The sequence below is a fragment of the Callorhinus ursinus genome, unplaced genomic scaffold (assembly GCF_003265705.2).
Source record: "Callorhinus ursinus isolate GAN/ISIS: 27379988/994484 unplaced genomic scaffold, GSC_fseal_2.0 scaffold1, whole genome shotgun sequence".
Taxonomy (NCBI): domain Eukaryota; kingdom Metazoa; phylum Chordata; class Mammalia; order Carnivora; family Otariidae; genus Callorhinus; species Callorhinus ursinus.
The window spans coordinates 62,402,154-62,424,485 of record NW_027397063.1 but is presented as its reverse complement, the minus strand read 5'-3'; the positions used below and the strand labels follow the sequence as shown (position 1 = coordinate 62,424,485).

Below are 22,332 nucleotides of genomic sequence, written 5' to 3'. Positions count from 1 at the left end.
CACACGCAGAAGAATGAAACTGGACCATTTCCTTACACCACACACAAAAACAGACTCCAAATGGTTGAAAGACCTAAACGTGAGACAGGAGTCCATCAAAATCCTAAAGGAGAACACAGGTAGGAACCTCTTCGACCTCAGCCGCTGCAACTTCTTCCTAGAAACATCGCCAAAGGCACGGGAAGCCAGGGCAAAAATGAACTATTGGGATTTCATCAAGATCAAAAGCTTTTGCACAGCAAAAGAAACAGTCCACAAAACCAAAAGACAACCGACAGAATGGGAGAAAATATTTGCAAATGACATGTCAGATAAAGGGCCAAATGACATGTCAGATAAAGGGCTAGTATCCAAAATCTATAAAGAACTTATCAAACTCAACACCCAAAGAACAAATAATCCAATCAAGAAATGGGCAGAAGACATGAACAGACATTTTTCCAAAGATGACATCCAAATGGCCAACAGACACATGAAAAAGTGCTCAACATTGCTCGGCATCAGGGAAATCCAAATCAAAACCTCCATGAGATACCACCTCACACCAGTCAGAATGGCTAGAATTAACAAGTCAGGAAACGACAGATGTTGGCGGGGATGTGGAGAAAGGGGAACCCTCCTACACTGTTGGTGGGAATGCAAGCTGGTGCAGCCCCTCTGGAAAACAGTATGGAGGCTCCTCAAACAGTTGAAAATAGAGCTACCATACGATCCAGCAATTGCACTACTGGGTATTTACCACAAAGATACAAATATAGGGATCCGAAGGGGTACGTGCACCCCAATGTTTATAGCAGCAATGTCCACAATAGCCAAACTGTGGAAAGAGCCAAGATGTCCATCGACAGATGAATGGATAAAGAAGATGTGGTATATATACACAATGGAATATTATGCAGCCATCAAAAGGAATGAGATCTTGCCATTTGCAACAACGTGGATGGAACTGGAGGGTGTTATGCTGAGTGAAATAAGTCAATCAGAGGAAGACATGTATCATATGACTTCACTGATATGAGGAATTCTTAATCTCAGGAAACAAACTGAGTGTTGCTGGAGTGGTGGGGGGTGGGAGGGATGGGGTGGCTGGGTGATAGACATTAGGGAGGGTATGTGCTATGGTGAGCGCTGTGAATTGTGCAAGACTGTTGAATCACAGATCTGTACTTCTGAAACAAATAATGCAACATATGTTAAGAAAAAAGAAGAAGAAGAAGATAGCAGGAGGGGAAGAATGAAGGGGAGTAAGTCAGAGGGGGAGACGAACCATGAGAGACGATGGACTCTGAAAAACAAACTGAGGGTTCTAGAGGGGAGGAGGGTAGGGCGATGGGTTAGCCTGGTGATGGGTATTAAAGAGGGCACATTCTGCATGGAGCACTGGGTGTTATGCACAAACAATGAATCATGGAACACTACATCAAAAACTAATGATGTAATATATGGTCATTAACGTAATAATAAAAAATTTTAAAAAAAAGAACATGTAATGAGGAAAAAACAGTTATCTTCAATTAAAAAACAACCACCACCACCACCAACCTTGGGCGAAATGGTGAAGGTGAAAGTGAAGTAGAAACTTCCAGTTATAAAATAAGTAAGTCACAGGGATGAAAAGTCTAGCACAGGGAATAGAGTCAATAATATTTTAATAACATTGTCTGGTGACAGATGGTAACCACACTTATTGTGGTGAGCATTTCATAACGTATAGAAGTGTCAAATCACTATGCTGTGCACCTGAAAGCAACATAATGTTGTATGTCAACTATAGTTGAATTAAAAAAGAAAAGCTCTTGATCTTCAAGAGCTTTTTCATATACCACTACTTCTTCAACAGTCATAATCTCATAGGAGCTCTACTCCTATGAGCTCTGACAGCACTAATATCGATCCCATGCTAGTTACTGATTTAGTGGCTCTCAATTCCAAGTTCATCCCTCTTGTCCACTCTGAAAATAAATCTGGGACCTTTAAGTGTTTTTCCTTGGCCGGCTGGCACGATATTAAGCTTTATCAGTAGAGGGCGCAGAAGAGACAGTGTAGGAGAAAAGTTTTGCTTCCTGGTTCTGGTGTGTTTGCTTCCCAAATTCCTCCAGTACCAGGCTTCTGTACTGCTAGGTGACCAGCTGCATATCCAGCAGCCAACAGCTTCTCCCCACTCTTTTTGGGAGCTTTTGTAGTGGAGTTAATACCTTCCTGTCAACAACTTTCTCTGGTACCCTAGAGAACAGATGTCTAGCAAGTTCTGCCCACACAGCACCTCTACCTACCATTCAGGGATCCACAGCCATGCTCTCCAACAAGGTCTAGATCTCACCTCTGGGGGAGGGAGGGCTCCTTTCTAGGTGCTGAGATATGAGCCCTAGGGGCAGCAGCTGCTCCTTACCTGCTATTCCCATATTGTTTAGAGTTCTATTTACTTCTTACCTCATTATTCCACTCTGTTATAGTCAATAATTCTTTCCATGGTCAAATTACTACGTGGTTTCTCTCCTGATTGGACCCAGAATGATACAGTGCCATCCATAAGTTTTACACTTACACTCTTCTTTGTACTTCAATCACTGGCATCTTTCTTCTCTTTTTCTACAAGATTTTAAACTCTTGGCTGGTAAGGAACACTTTTCTTAATTTGCTGTATCAATCTGACATTGTCCAAAATAATGCCAAATTAAAAGCATTATTACAGAGGGACTAACAAATGTTTAAACTCACTTCAAATGATTAAAAAATACTCTATACACACTCATTAGTCTAAGGGCACTATAAACAAATAAAATACTTTCTAATGACCCACAATTGTTTCAGAATTTCACCACCCAAAACATAAATAATTAGGATGGCATAAGAATGCATTCCTTGGTGTCCCTAGTCTATAAGGTTTCAGAGACAGCCTGCATGCTCAGACCTCCCAGACCTTTTAAGACAGGAGATAATGAGCTGCTCATGCTCACAGACTGTTAATGCCTACAGGGTCAAAAAGAGATTGAGGATGAATAAAGCTTATTTTTGTATAACTATAAACAATGAGTTAAGAAATTATGCTTAGAACAAGGACGTTACAGCCAAGTGATAAGTTATTTATTTACAAACAAGTAAGATAACTATGGTGGAATTTCAGGGTTGGAAGTATACGAGCTTTACGGTAAACCTGCATTCTGTGCTTCTGAATACCTATTAGAAACCCCCCTTCCACAAGCACAGTGTCATCAACACTGAGGGTATCTCCTATGAGGAAAACTGGGAAATGGTCAGAAGGCTGCCCTCACTGGCTGCAAATCTCATGTGCCTTATCTTCTGCTGAAACTGGACCCTCTAGCTTATCCCAATAAAACGTAACTTATGTAAAATCTGTATGAAATGCTTCTTTTCATTAAGCCTCAAAACCAGCCCTCTGTGGGATTACCTCAATAGCAAATTAGAATTGGGAGCTGGAGCTGGAAGTACAGAAAATACAGGAAACAATCTATTGCCTTGAGTTCAAACACAGAAAAAGTTGCGCTACTTTTCAAATGCCTTTTAGTAATTTAAAGCAGTACCACTCAAAGAGTGCTACATGAACTGGCTATTTCCTTTACCAGTACTCAATGAAAGACAGAAATTGAGAAACAGTGTTTAGATACTTTCCGAGCAATTTGACACAGTAATTTGCTGTTGACCCTAACAACAACAAAAGGGACTTGTATTTTTTATGTCTGGTTTTTCTTTCATTTCCATTTTATAGTACTTTACAAAAGTTATTAGTTTATTACCAGAAGATTCTGAGAGGCACTGCTCTAAACCACTCAACTCTGAAAATTCTTTCCCAAAGGATCGGAATACATATTTCTCAAAAGATATACAAATGGCCAATAAGCCCATTAAAAGATACTCGACATCATTAGCCATTAGGAAAATGCAAATTAAAACCCCAGTGAGATACCATTTCACACCCAGTAGGATGGCTACATTCAAAAAGACAGAAAGTAACAGGTGTTAGTGAGGACAGGGAGAAATTGGAACCCTCACACAGTGCTGGCAGGACTGCCAAATGGTACAGTCGCTTTGGAAAACAGCCTGGTAGCTCCTCAAAAGGTTAAACATGGAGTTACCCTATGACTCAGCAATTCCATTCCTACGTATACACTCAAAAGAAATAAGAATATGTCCACACAAAAACCTATAGACAAATGTTCACAGAGGCACTATTCATCTAACAGTCAAAGAGTGAAAGCAACCCCATTTTCATTAACTGACGAATGGATAAAAAAAAATGTGGTATACCCATACAATGGAGTATTATTTAGCCATAAAAAGAAATGAAGTATTCATACATGCTAGGATATAGATCAACCTTGAAAACGCTGTGCTAAATGGAAGAAACCAGCCACAAAAGACCACATTTTATGTGAATCTATTTATATGTCCAGAACAGACAAATTCATAGAGACAGAAAATATATGAATGGTGGCCTGGGACAAGGGGGAGCAGTTGGGGTAAAATGAGTGACTGCTAGCGGGTGCAAGATTTCTCTGTGATAATACAAACATTCCAGAATTAGAGAGTGGTGATGATTATGCAATCTTACAAATACAGAAAAACAAAACAAAACCCACTTAGTTGTATACCTTTTAAAGTGTGGATTTTATCATTTATGAATTCTCTCTCTCTCTTTTTTGTTTTAATTTACGGGAAAAGAAGCCACGGTGGGGCAGATGTAGACCCAGAAAGAAAGGGAATGATGGAAACAAAGGCAGAGATGGAGGGTTCACCTCTGGGGAAGAAGCAAATCTAAAGAAATTGCTGCAGTCTCCTAGAGTAATTTAAAAAGAAGACTTCTAGGGGCGCCTGGGTGGCTCAGTTGGTTAAGCGACTGCCTTCGGCTCAGGTCATGATCCCAGGGTCCTGGGATCGAGTCCCGCATCGGGCTCCCTGCTCAGCGGGGAGTCTGCTTCTCCCTCTCTGACCCTCTCCCCTCTCATGCTCTCTCTCTATCTCATTCTCTCTCTCAAATAAATAAATAAAATCTTTAAAAAAAAAAAAAGAAGACTTCTAATCACATGAAGAATGGCTGGAATGATCATATAGTCTTGCAGTGGGACTACTCTCAAGGTGACAAAACTACTTAAGGTCACACTTCTTGCTGTGTTCAGAAAAAGAATCATCTTCATAATTTCAAAGCCAGGCCTCCTATATTCTCTGCTGCTGTTCAAGACTGGCCGTCATCATTTAACAAAACAAAACTGCTGTCTGGATTATGTGTTCTGCTAGTAAAATTTCTATCAGGTGACAGGAAAATATGGAGGTAAAAATGTTCAGTTTTTCCATTTTTAAGAAATTAATGTTCTTGGAGGAAAACGATTTTTGAAAATCACTTGTTTCAGGCTTTCACACTCTAAATATCCTAATTCTCAAAACTATCCATGCCTCTCAAAACTTCTAAGTCACTGCAGCCTAGGACTTAATCACGGTCATTTATTATCCCCAAATGCACTCTCAGCTGCTCCCAGTCTATTCTTCACACTGCAGGGAAGGAACAACTTTAAAGTACATTAAACTTTGTCACATCAGTGTCCTACTTAAAGCCTTCAGGTGAGAGACTGAAGATAAAGCTCAACAGTACATGCATGATCAAGCCCCTAACTTTCCATACTCATTTCTTTGCAGTTTTAAAGAGTTCTTTTGTAGTTTTATCCACTCTTTCAGTTTTTCTAATAGCCATCTCAGGCCTTCAGACATGACCTCCTAGGAAGCTTTTCTGTTCACTGACCAATCATTCTACTTCCCTGGGACACCAGACTTTCAGTACTAAACCAGTACTAAACCAGTACTAAAGGCCTCAGCAAACTGGTACTGAGTTGGTCACGCTACTTTCTGTCCACCAGCTCCACCTGTCAAACACCCACTTCAAGTATTGGCCTTAAACGTCAGTTTCTTTAGAAAACCTTCTCAGACACCTTCTCCCAACCCATGCATATTATTTTCTTTGCTTTGTCTTAACATTCATCACACTGGATTTGCTTTTTAAATGTCTATCTTCCCTAACTATGTTATAAACTCTACAAGCATGGATTCAGTATTTTGTTGACCACTACATCACTAACACCTAGTATTGTATCCAGTTCATCTACATGAGCAATTGTTGAATGACTAAATCAACCAATGAAAAGTTTATCTGTGATGGCATAAGAATCAAGTGAAGGTTTTTTCTTTTTTAGGCTGGAGGGGACTCAGCAAAATTTGAAGAAACGGTCACTATTCTGTCTTCTTTCAGATCACTATTCTAGAACTAAGATAATTAAATGCTCTATTTATTTGGATCCTCACAATTGATAAAACCTCACCTTAACCATCATATATTCAGTGTAAGACCAGCAGGACAATAAATAGTCTACATTCTCACTACTCAATCCCCATTACAGTCCTCAATTTACAACAGATCACATTCCCATCCAGAAGATGGGATTCCAGACAACAGGCCCTAGTAGGAACAAGTAAGTATGATCTCGTTCCTGAGACAGCAAGGAGGCAAGAAGGCATACGGCAGCAAGTAGTGAAGAATCAGATTGTAGAGTAGGGCCAAAACATCACAGGTGCTGGGCAACAGGGAGCAGCTGGAAGTCTGAGAGAGTGGTTTTAAGTATTTCTTATTCTCAAAAGTAGTGCCTGATCGTTACAAAAACAAAAAGCCCAGATGAGAATAAATCTAAACAAAAAAAATATTTGTAACTCCACTTCCCAGAAAGACTTGTTTTTTATATTTTCAGCCTAGAAGCAGGGAAATGACACAGTTGAAGGAAAAAACCTTAGTCTCTCTTAAGTCAAATATTTATTTTGTGCCTACACTGCGTCAGATGCTAGAGATCAATGATAACTATGATTCAGTGCCCCCTGAGCTGGCATCAGACAACTACTGTGGAATAAGGTAAGAGCTGATAGGGATGTGTGGGAAACAATGGAAAACAGGACCCGCAGCTCCCATTTTTATGAGTAATTAGGCCAAGAAATCAGACTTGGCATTTGAAGGATGAGAAGGAATTTGCCAGGCAAGGAAAGAGAGGAAGGTCCCTATATACAGAGGAAGCAGTGTGTGTAAAGAAATGTAGTAATCTAAATGTGATCCTTTTTTTTTCTTTTTCCCCTTGGCTTTCACCCAATCACCACACTGAAAAAGTGAAACGATGACCAAGCATGAAAGAAGGGGCAAGGCTCAGAAATGCTTCAAAATGACTGTAAGGTAGGGAATGGGGAAGTTAAGGAACAACAAAGATTACAAAAAACAAAACAAAACAAAAAACAGCAGCAGCTTTGGTCACAAACCACAAATGGCAATTCAAAATGAAAAAAAAGGGGGGAGCAATAAATTTATGAAATGTGTTCAACCTCAGAGAGATGCAAATTGAAACAAGATACCATTTCCTACTATCAAAGTGATAATCTATCAATCTAAAATAAGACCTCTGGGGCACCTGGGCGGCTCAGTCGTTAAGCGTCTGCCTTCGGCTCGGGTCATGATCCCAGGGTCCTGGGATGGAGCCCCGCATCGGGCTCCCTGCTCAGCGGGAAGCCTGCTTCTCCCTCTCCCACTCCCCCTGGCTTGTGTTCCCTCTCTCGTAAATAAATAAATAAAATCTTTAAAAATAAAATAAAATAAGATATTTGACTAAAAAATGGTTAACAGCAGATGGATTACTTGATTCCTTGGGTGGTTATCTAAGTTAAACAAAAACTGGAGCTGGCTTATTCTCATTAAAAAATGGTATCAAATCAGCCACCCACATAGTCTATCCCAAATTTTCATGAAAACAATTTATATCAGACCTTTGAAGGATTTTCATTAACTATAAGGTCAATCTTCACTGAGAAGATTCATGACCCAGCCATGCTCTGCTTCATAAAACGAAGTTCAACCATCTGCCTAAAAGAAGATACGAAGACACCTTGTCCCTCTCTGCTTTTATTTAGAGACCCAAAGTCAGCCTCAAAGCAATGAACTAGTTAGCCACCCTTGCTAAGCTGTTTCTTGCTATGCAGAGGTGGGTTTTGTGGCAGCCAGAGATCCTTATTTTCCCCTCTGATCTTTCCACATATATTTAGGAGTTTACCATGCAAGTTCCAGAAAAACCAAGTGTCTATGTGTCTGTGTGTATGTAAGGTTCAGGTGGAGCTGTATAAGCACAGAGAAACATGGATTGGCACGTGGCTTCCTGAGAGGTGCAGTCATATAAGCAAAGTGTTGTGTTGTGGTTATAAGGCTAGAATCAGAAGAGCCCTAATAGCACAAGTTAGAAACCAGGGCAGGATAAGATCCCACCAGAACTACCATATTAGATCAATGTTTATTAATCACTGGAACTCAGGCTAGGAGCTATGTATCCTTCGGCAATACACCTAAGAGGTTTCAACCAGAATCCCAGCCAACTATAGCAAGGATAACCCACAAACACTTCTAACAAATGTACATCAGATAACATATAAGTTACAATCCAAAGATAAAGGAGAAAAAACATTAAACAATTTTTGTTGAGCCCAACAAAAAATAATGTAGCACAAGAAAAGATAATTACCCATCACATGAAGCAGAGTCTGACTTAGATGATGAATCACCTCAAGACAAGACACAGAACTAACTTCCAAACAGTCTGGCAAACTATGAAAACAGGCATATATGGAAAGAAAAGCCAAAGATAAAATGAAAGTAATTTAAGAAGAAAAGGGAGGGTGCCTGGGTGGCTCAGTTGGTTAAGTAGCTGCCTTTGGCTCAGGTTATGATCCTGGAGTCTCAGGATCGAATCCCGCATTGGGCTCCCTGCTCAGTGGGGAGTCTGCTTCTCCCTCTGACCCTCCCCCCTCTCATGTACTCTATCTCATTCTCTCTCTCAAATAAATAAATAAAATATTTAAAAAATAAAAAATAAAAAAAAAGAAAAGGGAGTGGCGTAAATTTTTAAAGGATATAAAGAAGCTAAAATTTCAATAGCAGAAGTAAAGCCTACACTGGAAGAGATAAAGGAAAATCAAATGAGTGGTAAGACAACATTTGAGAAGCTCACACAAAGGACAGAAATGACAAGCCAACCTAATTATTGTAAGTATTTTCAAGAAAGAAAACAGAACTAAAACAAAGTAACCAAAAATATTTCTGGAAATGAAAAAAGAACCAAGTACAAAGATTATAAGGAGCTAATGTATCAGGCAACATTAATGAACATGTATAAAAGACATGATCTGTCAAAATATTTCAATAAAAAGAAAAAAATAAGGGGGCACCTGCTTGAGGATTCTCTCTCCCTACCTCCACCCCTCCCCACCCTCTTGTGCACTCTCTCAAATAAATTAATCTTAAAAAAAATTAGCTGAAAATGCTAGTTGACAAACATGATGAATCACCTTAAATGTAAGCCTGAGAAAAATGGCAATGAGCACCAACTCCATCTAAATAAAATTTAAATAATTTGTGTTAACATTGAATGTAATTACCAAGATAAAAGACTTGAAAGATGAAGTTAAAAACATGAAATGGGTAAAAAAATATACGAACAAAGTTCCAAGTTCACCATGAAGAGGAAAAGCAGATAAAGTGAGGGTGGATTTAAGAAGAGAAGCTAGTCTTCTAATACAGGAAAACCCGAAGTATAGTTTTCTTTTAGACTGACAAACCAGAACATTTTTTTTTAAATTTAGATTTATACTTGAATTCATTTAAACTATAATTAGTGGACTTAAAAATAAGATGTATAAATTCCAAATAAGTGAGATAAAAGCAAAAAATATAATTTATAAATCAAAAACGAGAAAACACCAACAGATGACTAGATAAACAAAATGTGATACACAGCTGACCCTTGAACACCACAGGTTTGAACTGTGCATTGTATGCCAGCTTTCTGATACAGTACTATATAGATATACTTGCCTTATGATTTTCTGAGTAACATTTTTACTTTATCATAAGAATACAATCTATAACATATATAACATGCAAATTATGTGTTAATTATTGTTCATGTTATTGGTAAGGCTTCTGGTCAACAGCAGGCTATTAGTAAAGTTTTGGGGAGGTTAGTCAAAAGTTATACACAGATTTTGGACTGTGTGTGCAGGGGCTGACACCCCTAATCCCCACATTGTTCAAGGGTCAAGTGTAGATATACAATGGAGTATTATTATTCAGCCTTAAAAAAGAATGAAGTACTAATACATTCTACAGCAAGGATGAAAACATCATGCGCTATGTGAAACAAACCAAACACAAAAGGACAAATATGGTATGATTTTACTTACATGAATCATCTAGAATAGGCAAAACCGTAAGAGACATAAAGTGATTAGAGAGATGTTACCAGGGATTGGGAGTAAGGAGGAATGGGGAGTTAGTTTTTAATGAGTATACCGGTACAGTTGGGGAAGATGAAAAAGTGGTGGTGATGGATGTACAACAATGTACATGTACTTAATGCTATAGAATTGTATATGTAAAAATGGTTAAGATATCTTACGTATATTTTACAATTAAAGCAGCAGCAATGAATCATTAAAAAGCAGAAAACATTAAATAAAATGATAGAAACACACCCAAAAGAATTCATGATGAAAATAAGTGTTTTAAGCATTCACTTTGAATTAAAACAAAAATAAACTAGAGGGTTGTCTGGGTGGCTCAGTCAGTTAAGCCCACTCTTGGTTTTGGTTCACGTCATCTCAGGGTCATGGGATCAAGCCCTACGTTGGGTTCCATGCTCAGTACGGAGTCTGCTTGGGATTCTCTGCCTCCCCCTCTGCCCCTTCCCCTGCTTGCTCAAGTGCACACTCCCACGTGTTCTCTCTCAAATAAATAAATACATGTAATTTTAAAAAGACACAACTAAAACAAATTGGCATGGAAAGACAAAGTTGGATAATTTATTGAACAAGGACATTTAGTACAGACAGGAATTTAAGTAAAATACAAGACTCAGAAAGTATGATGATTATTTTTATTAAGTATAATTGATAATGAGATCTTTAGCAGTAGGTAACTTACACATGCATCGAATAATATACTGCATCAAAATACATGATAAAAATCATTAGAGTTGAGAGAATGAGAGACAAGCCACAGATTGGGGAAAAATACCTGCAAAAGAAATACCAGATATAAAATATACAAAGAACTCTTAAAACTCAACAATATAAAAATTAACAACCCAATTTAAAAACATGCATAATTTCCGAAGAGATACCTCACCAAAGGTGATACACGAATGGAAAAGCAGCATGCAAAAAGATGCTCAACATCAATCATTAGAGTACTGCAAATCAAAACAATGAGATACCACTACATACCTATCAGAATAGTTAAAATCCCAAACACTAACAACATCAAATGCTCATGAAGATGCTGAGCAGTAGGAACACTCCCACCCATGACTGGTGGAAAGGCAAATGGTATAGCCATTTTGAAAGACATTTCTTACAAAACTAAATATACTCTTACCATACAATCCAGCAATTATGCTCCTTGGTATTTACTCAAACCGGCTGAAAACTTATATCCATACAAAAATGAAACACAGATGTTTATAGCAATTTTATTCATAATTGGCAAATGTGAAAGCTACCAAGATGTCCTTCAGCAGGTGAATGAATAAACAAATTGCAGTACATCCAGTCAATGGAAATTATTCACTGCTAAAAAGGAATGAGCTATCAAGCCATCAAAAGACATGAAGGAAACTTAAATGCATATTGCAAGTTGAAAAGGTTACATATTGCATGATTCCAATTATAGGACATTCCAGAAAAGGCAATATTATGGAGACAGCAAAAGGACTAGTGGTTGCCAGGAATTAGGGAGAAGGGAGGGATGAATATGTGGAACACAGGAGATTTTTAGAGCTGGGAAACTGTTCTGTATGACACTGTAATGATGGATACATGTCAACATCCACCATTTGTCCACACCCATTGAATGTACAATATCAAGAATGAACCCTAAACTATGGACTTTGGTTGATAATGATGTGTCAATGTTGGTTTATCAATTAAAACAACTGAATCACACATGGTGAGATGTTGATGGTGGGGGAAGGGGTACTGGGAGTAAGGGAGAGCTTGAGGTATACAAGAACTCTGTACTTTTTACTCAATTTTGCTTTCACAAAATTGCTATATAAAATGAAGTATTAAAAAATTAAAAATCATTAGAAATGAAAGAAACTGACATCCAACCAACATATACTTACTGCATGCCCACATGTTCTAAGTTCTAAACAGAGTAACAGCAAAGAAATAGAGAAACAAGAAAATGAAAGAAGCCAAATAATGTCAGATGAAAGTGCTATAAAGACAGACACAGAAGAGCAAGAAGTTAGATACCGAGTGGAGTAGGTGGAGGCTATTTTAGATGACTGATCAGGTAAGGCCCCTTTGAAACAGTAATGTATGAAGGGAAGACGGTATTCAGGCAGAAGAAACAAAAATGTAAAGGTCCCAATGTGAGAACAAGCTCTTAGAAACAATGTGACCCTCTTAATCTTTGACAGATTAAGATTTAAAAATTAATGAAGGCTGGGTGCCTGAGTCAGTTGAGCGTCCCACTCTTTTTTAAAGATGTATTTATTTATTTGAGAGAAGAGAGCACAAGCAGGGGGAGCGGTAGGCAGAGGGAGAAGCAGTCTCCCTGCCGAGCAAGGAGCCTGATGCAGGACTGAATCCCAAGACCCTGGGATCATGAAATCAAGCCCTGCATTGGGCTCTGCACTGAAGTGTGGAACCTGTGTGGGATTCTCCCTCTCTCCCTCTGCCCGCCTCCACATGTGTGTATACATGCTCACACAGGCTCACTCTCTCAAAAAAACAAAAAACAAAAAAAAACCCCACAAAAAACTAATGAAGACTGAGTCTTATAATAAGAACCATTAAAAAGGAATAAACCAAATAAGATAATTTGAATAGTTATATATATACTCTGCAAACAGAAAAATCTTTAAGTTTTCACAGAACACTTACCAATTGGATTATGCTTTAAATCATTTAAAAACAAAACAAAAAACAAAAAAACAGGGATGCCTGGGTGGCTGTCGGTTAACTGTCTGCCTTCAGCTCAGGTCATGATTTCTGAGGTTCTCTCTCTCCTCTCCCTCTGCCCCCTACCCCCACTCGTGGGCATGTGTGTGCTCTCTCACTTAAATAAAAATCTTAAAAAAAAAAACTCAGTAAATCTGAAAGACAGTTTAGAAGACTATAGTCATTGACAACAATGAAAGAAAATAGAACTGTCCTAAATACCTCTCAGGCAAAGAGGAAATCAAACTAGAAATAACAACTATTTGGAAAGTAATTAATATAAGTACATGATTCATGTAAATTATAGAGTGCAGCCAAAGCTGTACTCAGAGGCAAATTAAGAGCATTAATGTCTTCATTATTAAAAAAAAAGGGAACTAAGAATTTGAGTTAGGAAAGCATAACAGGGTGTCTGGGTGGCTCAGTGGGTTAAGCATCCAATTCTTGATTTTGGCTCAGGTCATGATCTCAGGATTGTGAAATCAAGTCCCAAATCAGGCTCCATGCTGGGCATGGAGACTGCTTAAGATTCTCTCCCTCTCCCGCTCCCCCTTGCCACCCACTCATCCTCTCTCTAAAAAAAAAAGCATAAAAAAATGAAGAAAAGCAAGAAAAGCAAAATAAAGAGAAAAGTAGAAATCAGGGAATCAGAAAACAGAAAACCAACAGAATAAATCTGAAAGCTGGTTATTAAAAACTAAGTAGATTAAAAAAAAAACTAGATGAACATTTGGCAAATCAAGAAAAATAACAAAATCACAATAAAAGATGGAAATAAACACCACAGATTTTAATGATAAAACATACATACATTCATATAACAAATTTTGAAAATCAAAAAATATATATAATCTGGAAAAATATAAATGATCAAAACTGACTCATAAAAAAGTGAGGATTCCTCAAGATTCTACAGAAGTAACTTCAGACGTTACCATATGGCCTGTATACTCCTATTAAACTAAATTTCTGAGATGTTTTTCCTACTCTTTTAATAAATTCTGTACACTGGACTAACATGAGTGGGGTTTTGGTTCCTCATAATACGTGCCTTTGGGTACCTTTGGCTATTACCAAATTTATTAATATATACTCTTATTAGCAGTTAAAAGAAGAAAAACCTTAGCATCACCCAAAGAAGTGTTACAAAAACATTTGATAAAATTCAGAAGCCATTCCTATTTTTTGTAAAGTTGGAAAAGACTCTCTCTCTAAAGAATCTCTTTCTAAAACCAACAGCTGCCATTATCCTTAATTGTAAAAATACCAGAGATATTCTAAGACAATTATCACCTCTCTTACTGAACCATGTCTTGGAAATTCTGGTCAATGTAATAAAACCCTAAAACAGAAATAAATACTGTAACTATTAGAAAGGAAGGAAAGGTTACTTTTCCTCTTCAGATGTGATGCTTACAATAAAACCATTACAATATTACTCCCTGAATTTCTATAATAGATTTATTTTCACAGCAACCTAAAACTCTTAATATTTTGTCTATACCCGTATTTCATTTCAGTAGCCAAGCTATTTTATATTGTTAAAACTCTTACTTGCCCCCACACAAATTTCAGAAGGATTAAGATTAAAATACAATTATTATTTTTTAAAGTTTTATTTATTTAAGTAACCTCTACACCCAACGTGGGGCTCGAACTCACAACCCTGAGATCAAGAGTCGCATGCTCCTCTGACTGAGCCAGCCAGGCACCCCAATACAACAACTATTCAGAAGAATGTTTTTTGATAAAGGTGAAATGGGAAAGATCTTCCTAAAGAGAAGGTAAAGGATTATTACCTATTGTGTATGAAGAGCTTCTACAATTTGATGAAGTATAGATTGATACAGACTTTTGGACAGCAATTTGGCATCTATTGAAACTTAAAATGCACATTTAAGAATCCTTTTTATGGAAATACTTGTATACATATGCATATGCACAAAGATATAAGGAAGCTCATTAAGGCTCCAGTTTTACTTGCTCAAAATTGAGAGAATAAAGACTGTCCCTAACCTACCATGGTTTGACTTAGTTTTTCATCCTTATGAAGATGTGAAAGTGAAGTCTCCACATTGAGTAGAAACCGTATTTTGAATTTTGCTCTTTTGCCAGGGTTGGAAATACGCAGTACCATACTGTCTTGTGACACAGGGCAGTGGCAGCGAGCCACAGCTCCCAGTCAGACACGTGATCAAGAGGATAAACAACTCATACACTTAAAACCATTCTATTTTTCACTTTTAGTGTACTACTCAATAAAGTACATGAGATATTCAACACTTTAATATAAAATAGACATTGTTAGAGGGTTCTGTCCAACTGTAGGCTAAGCTAAGTGCTCTGAGCACGTTTAAGGTAGGACAGGCTAAGCTATGTTTCGCCTTATGCCATTTTCAACTTACAATGGGTTTATCGGGACAAAACTCCCTTGTAAGTTGATGAAGATCTGTACAGTAGTCCCCTCTTACCATGGTTTCTTTCTGCAGTTTCAGTTACCAGGAGTCAACTGCCACCTGGATCCCACTTCGGAGGTATCGCCAGAAGGTCAATAGTAGCCTATCGCTACATCACAGTGCCTATGCCATTCACCTCACTTCATCTCATCATGTAGGCATTTTATCATCTCACATCATCACAAGAAATGTTGAGTACAGTTCAATGAGATATTTTGAGATAGACCACATTCACATAACTGTAATTACACCCTACTGTTTATAACTGTTCTATTTAATTATCAGTTACTGTTGTTAATCTCTTACTGTGTCTAATTTATAAAGTAAACTTTATCACAGGTATATATGTGTAGGCAAAAACATAGTATATATAAGCTTCATTCTAACCATGGCTTCAGGCATCCACTGGAGGTCTTGGAACATATCCCCTGCGGACAGGGGGGATTACTGTAACATAAATAACCATGAATAGGGTGCCTGGGTGGCTCAGTTGGTTAAGCGACTGCCTTTGGCTTGGGTCATGATCCCGGGGTCCTGGGATCCTGAGTCCCGCATCCAGTTCCCTGCTCTGGCCTGCTTCTCCCTCTCCCTCTGCCTGCCGCTCCCCCTGCTTGTGCGTGCATGCTCTCTCTTTCTCTCTGTCAAATAAATAAATAAAATCTTTAAAAAAAAAAAACATGAATAATTAAACAAAGTACAATGGACTATATCACGACGGTTAAAAAGATGAAGTACAACTATATGTATTGAGATGGAAAAGAGTATGTAATAACCAGAACTTTTATTTTGAAAAATTGGTTAATACCACACACATAGTGCTTATTTCTAATTGCATAAAGAAAACAAAATCGTGGGGCGCCTGGGTGGCTCAGTTGGTTAAGCATCTGCCTTCGACTCAGGTCATGGTCCCAGGGTCCTGGGATCGAGCCCCGCATTGGGCTCCCTGCTCTGTCGGAAGCCTGCTTCTCCCTCTCCCTGCTTGTGTTGCCTCTCTGGCTGTCTCTCTCTGTCAAATAAATAAAAATCTTAAAGAAAAAATTGTTAACAGTGGGTAGCTCTAAGGAATGAGACTAGAAAGTGAGGAAAGAGCAACTTTCACTTTTTTATTCTAAATAATTGAGCTGCTTGAACCTTTTACAATAAGCATGTGCTGCTTTTGGAATTTAAAAATAAGGAAAAAAACACTAGTCTGTTATGATGGTATATTTCTGAGGGCTGAGGCTAAAGTGATTTTTGTCCTGTTTCTTAATACTCTTTGTTACTCTCCAAATTTTCTATCAGAAATATGCATACTTTTTAAAATTTGAAAAACCTGTATTTTATATCAGTGGCAAAGCCTTTTTTCCAAAAAAAATAATTTTTAATTTATATTTGAGAGAGAGAGTGCACGCGTGGGCACAAGCAGGGGGAGGGGCAGACTCCCCACTGAGCAGGGAGCCCGATGCTGGACTCCATTCCAGGACCCCAGGATCATGACCTGAGCTGAAGGCAGATGCTTAATCAACTGAGCCACCCAGGCGCCCCTCCAGAAAGCATTCTTAAATCTAAGTTTGGGAGCAAAATATTTGCTACAGAAGCAATTAAATGTAAAACCTATTTTAATATTAAATATTAAATAATCTTTATTAAGAACTTAAGCACTGCATTTGCAAAGTACTTTACCTGCATTATCTCATTTGTTTTAAATAGCCCCATGAAATTTGTACTGTATTGTTATTACTATCAATCCCCATTTTACAGAAGAAGAAAACTGAGTCCTGGAAAGAGTCTTGGGAAAGAGTACGTGTCTTATCCAGGGTCAAGTAGAAGAGCCATGACTCAAACCCGGGTCTCCAGCACCTAACCATTTGAGGCACATGTAATGGTAAGTACTAATGTACCTCAAAGATAATAATAGGCTAGAATTCTGAAATCCTGCATGAATGTTCAGAATGACTATCCTTAAACAGGTTAGTGATCCTAAAATGAAGTAGTAGTGAAAATTCCGATCACAGAAGAAAACAATCAGTATTTCTTCAAGGCAAGTGGGGCTATTTTTCCTTCTCTTTCTGCTTCTACCAAGGTACAAGAAGGATACAAGGGGCAACTCAGATTTCTAAGTAACTTACCTGCCCCCTCTGACTCGTCTGGAATTAGCCCTCTTAAGTAACTGGAAGGGCTTTTGAAAACAAACTGATCAGAATCCCAAAGCCTTAAAGCTACTTTCAAGTTTTAATCAAAAGGAGAAATTTCAAAAAAGTCAAAAGAAACATTATACTTGATTATTAGAATCAATACTGACAGAAGAAACACAGGAATGATCTTAAAGTACCTACTTATTTTATCTTTATCTATTTGAACAAGTTCTCTTTTTTAAAAAAGTATAACTGAAAGTTTATCCTTAGCTACCTGAGCAACTTCTACGTTTTTTCTTTAAAAAAGTATAATTAGAAAGAAATATACACCAGCGTTAACCATGCCTACTTGGAAGCCTGCCTATCATAAAGATCAGAGAACCACTGGAACCCCTATTCATTTGTTTAGTAGATACACTCCAAATACAAACTTACTGTTACTTTATGATTTTGGGTTTGCAAGGTTATTATTAAAGTCCAGAAGATTAACTCTCTTTTTGAATAACAGTAAACCAGGAATCAAAGCCCTAAGTGAAGAGGAATATCCAGTAACTCTTCCTTGGTAAAAGTATCAAGAACTGACAGAGAAGCTGACATCAACAGACCAAATTCCACACTCCAACATTTCTATACCTTAGCCCCTTTGGCCAACAAGACCTCTCAAGTTAAGGACAACTGTCACTATCAAATGATGAAAGTATTAAAGCTCAGTACTAAGTCACTTGGGTAAAAGTGGAGTATTTAGTAAAAGCAAAACTCACTGAATTTAGATCAACCTCTTTCACCAAACCCTGAAAGTGGGCTTAAGACCTGCATATATTACAAGTCAAAAACATTTTAAGGTTCATTTTGCATAATGTAAATCAGTGTTCTTGGCTAATTAAAAGCTAGAAAGATTTAAAAACTAAGGATGAAAGAATTGCCTTAAATCAATAACTGTATTAATAGAACATGAACAAAGCTTTCCATTTATATGTATATATGTGTGTGTGTCTATATATACACGCATGTTTCCACATATACATAAAAGATACTTAGAAGTTAGTATAAGTGTGTTTTACAAATGCCACAGAGCTTCTGGCAAAGTTGACAAGTTCTAACCTGCTTTAAAAATTACTATTCACTGCCTTCATCCCAATCTAATTTTATTTAATGTTATTCTTTTGGATAACCCTACAAAAACAAAACCCCCCAAGCAAATTCTTGTACATTTCAATATCCTGCCTACTTATAAGAGCGGAAGAGTCAAACAGAGAAGGGGAAAAACGTGACGTGCACAACCTTGATCCAAAACACAGCTCGTCGTAGTCTAATTTTAGGCCTAGCCATTTTGATTGTCTTTTAAGGTTAGAAAGAAAACAAACAACTACAGATAACCTGTAAAGTAGAACTGAAACAATTATATCAATGGGAGTTGGCATGATTTATCAAGGAGGAAACAAATCAAGCTCACAACTGCCTAGAGTATTCCAATTAAAATGAAGATACAAGGAGGTTACAGCCCCACACCAACCGACAACAGAAATTACTTTTCACACTTCAGTTCTGGGATGAGTTTATCTTTAAAGAATTAGTCAAAGGGTTGAGTCCACCGAAGTCTCTGTAGCAACGTCCTATGTGTGTTGTTTTAAAGAAAGCCAAACACGGTGAAAAGCCAACCTTCACCTAAATTACCTAAAGAAGCAACTATTCACCTCCTGGCTGAAGATCAAACAAGAATCACGAGAAGATCCGAAAGCTCGGTTCTCAGGCGAGGCCCTCAAACCCTCGGAAAACTATACGTTTCTACTAACGCGGAATATGGAAGAGATTACACATTGTAGTTTAGAAAAAGAGTAAAGGGACTAGAGGTAATATGCCTAACCAATCAAACTAAGATGACCAGAGAGGTAGCAAGGAGGGGCTGGGACTCAGTAAGACAGGAAAAATCGAGGACTAAAACCCGAGACGTTACTAAAGTAAACTGAGAACAGGAGGACGCTGCAACGCGAGGAAAGGGAGATCGAGAGTGGGCAGAGCCTGTGGCGCGACACGGCCCTGGGCAGGGCTGGGTCCAGGAAGAGTTAGACTTCGCCAGCCTAGAGAGCTTCCCATTTCGGGCTAAAGCCGAAGAAAACAGCCCTAGGGGAGCAGACAATGAGCCACCGCCCCAAGAGCCGCGGCTCCAAGCACGCAGGTGGCGGCTGCCCCGGAGCTGCCCCCGGCAGGTAGGCTGCCGCGGGCCGCTCGCGCCGGCAAGGCCGCGCAGAGGGTAGGAGGAAGAGAGCGACGGCCCGCGTCCCGGCCTGTCTGCACACTTACCCCAGGCGAGGAAAGGTCCCCGCCCCAGCGAGGCGCCTCGGTCCGAGCTCCCGGCGGGCTGTGGAGCCGCCCCGGGCAAGCGCGCGGCGCGGGGCAGGCGGGGACGGAAGGGGAAACGGGGCGGGAAGACGTGTCGCGCTGGAGCGCAGCCGCTGCTACTGCTAGGCCGAGCGGCAGCAGAGCCCCGCGGGCGCCGGGAGGGGAGGGCAGGGAGCCTTCGGCAATGGCGACGGCCCGGGCCGGAGGGGAAGCGGAACAACCGCCGCCGCTGCGCGTGGCCACAACCCTGGGGGAGGGCGGTGGCGGGGAGTGGGCAGGGGCGGGGCCAGAACACCGCCCCTCGCCGGCCCAAGCCCCAAGCTCCACTGGGCGGAGACTCGCACCACCTCCCGAAGGGCGGGCTCGCGCTGGGGCTGCTGGGAGTCGTAGTTTGAACACGTGCACCCCGCTCTTCTTGCTTTCTCTCTCGCTCTTTTTTTTCCTTCCTGGCGGTGGGTGGGGCGGGAAGAGTGTTTAAATTGAGAAAGAGAGCCAGTCCCTCATTTAATTTAGCACTGTCTCCATTCAGGTCTGTGCCGATCAAAGATGCTGACCAACATTGCTGTTAATTTAAATCCGCTTCAGTACATTTGTTTCTGGGAAATCATCCATTATCCATTTTGCATTTTACTTACAAACTCTTACTATGTTTTGCTGCTAAAGTAAGTCCCACCTCCTTGAAATTAAGGTCTTCATATTTTATCTAGGGAGGAGTTCATCAGTGTATTCACTGATTCTACAAATATTTGAGCCTCTAAAATGTATCACTTAGGCATCAGGGATACAGGATGGATATGAATCACTTTGTCTTTGTGGAGCATTCAAATATGCAAATGCAGTAATTAAACTAGTGATATCTGGTATGAGAAGAAAACTGGGGAGATTATTTTGGATGCGGTGGCCAGAGAAAGCATCTTTAGGGAACATTTAAACTGAGAACAGAAGAGAGACATAAGAAGCTCCTAGGAGAAAGCATTAGAGGCAAAAGGAGGAAGAAAAGGGCTTGCTATGATCAGTTAAGAAGACCTGTGTAGCCTGAACTTACTGCAAGAGTACTGTACTGTGAAAAAACATTAGAGTAGACAAGATTCAGGTCAAAAAGGATCTTGAATGCCATACTAAGGAGTCTGGATTTACTCCAAGAAGCTATTAAAGAGTATCAAGCAGGGAAGTGATCTGGCTTATACTTTTTTAAAAATTTTTTATTGTTATGTTAATCACCATATATTACATCATTTGTTTTTGATGTAGTGTTCCATGATTCATTGTTTGTTCATAACACCCAGTGCTCCATGCAGAATGTGCCCTCTTTAATACCCATCACCAGGCTAACCCATCCCCCTACCCTCCTCCCCTCTAGAACCCTGTTTGTTTTTCAGAGTCCATCGTCTCTCATGGTTTGTCTCCCCCTCTGATTACTCCCCTTCATTCTTCCTCTCCTGCTATCTTCTTCTTTTTCTCTTTTCTTAAAATATGTTGCGTTGTTTCAGAAGTACAGATCTGTGATTCAACAGTCTTGCACAATTCACAGCGCTCACCATAGCACATACCGTCCCCAATGTCTATCACCCAGCCACCCCATCCCTCCCACCCCCAACCACTCCAGTAACACTCAGTTTGTTCCTGAGATTAAGAATTCCTCATATCAGTGAGGTAATATGATACATGTCTTTCTCTGATTGACTTATTTCACTAAGCATAACACCCTCCAGTTCCATCCACGTCGTTGCAAATGGCAAGATCTCATTCCTTTTGATGGCTGCATAATATTCCATTGTGTATATATACCACATCTTCTTTATCCATTCATCTGTCGATGGACATCTTGGCTCTTTCCACAGTTTGGCTATTGTGGACATTGCTGCTATAAACATTGGGGTGCACGTACCCCTTCGGGTCCCTACATTTGTATCTTTGGGGTAAATACAGTAGTGCAATTGCTGGATCGAATGGTAGCTCTAATTCAACTGTTTGAGGAACCTCCATACTGTTTTCCAGAGGGGCTGCACCAGCTTGCATTCCCACCAACAGTGTAGGAGGGTTCCCCTTTCTCCACATCCCCGCCAACATCTGTCGTTCCCTGACTTGTTAATTTTAGCCATTCTGACTGGTGTGAGGTGGTATCTCATTGAGGTTTTGATTTGGATTTCCCTGATGCCGAGCAATGTTGAGCACTTTTTCATGTGCCTGTTGGCCGTTTGGATGTCTTCTTTGGAAAAATGTCTGTTCATGTCTTTGGGTGTTGAGTTTGATAAGTTCTTTATAGATTTTGGATACTAGCCCTTTATCTGACATGTCATTTGCAAATATTTTCTCCCATTCTGTCGGTTGTCTTTTGGTTTTGTGGACTGTTTCTTTTGCTGTGCAAAAGCTTTTGATCTTGATGAAATCCC

At 39.4% G+C, this 22,332-nt stretch overlaps 1 protein-coding gene across 1 annotated transcript in view; it reads right to left on the bottom strand.

Moving 5' to 3' along the window:
• PAK2 (p21 (RAC1) activated kinase 2) overlaps positions 1–20,184 on the bottom strand; it is a 90,816-nt gene extending 70,632 nt beyond the window's left edge. The window contains exon 1 of the mRNA XM_025876204.2: positions 19,901–20,184. The gene's annotated coding sequence lies outside the window, so the exon portion shown is untranslated. The remainder of the gene's footprint in view (positions 1–19,900) is intronic.
• Positions 20,185–22,332: the final 2,148 nt, after the last annotated feature.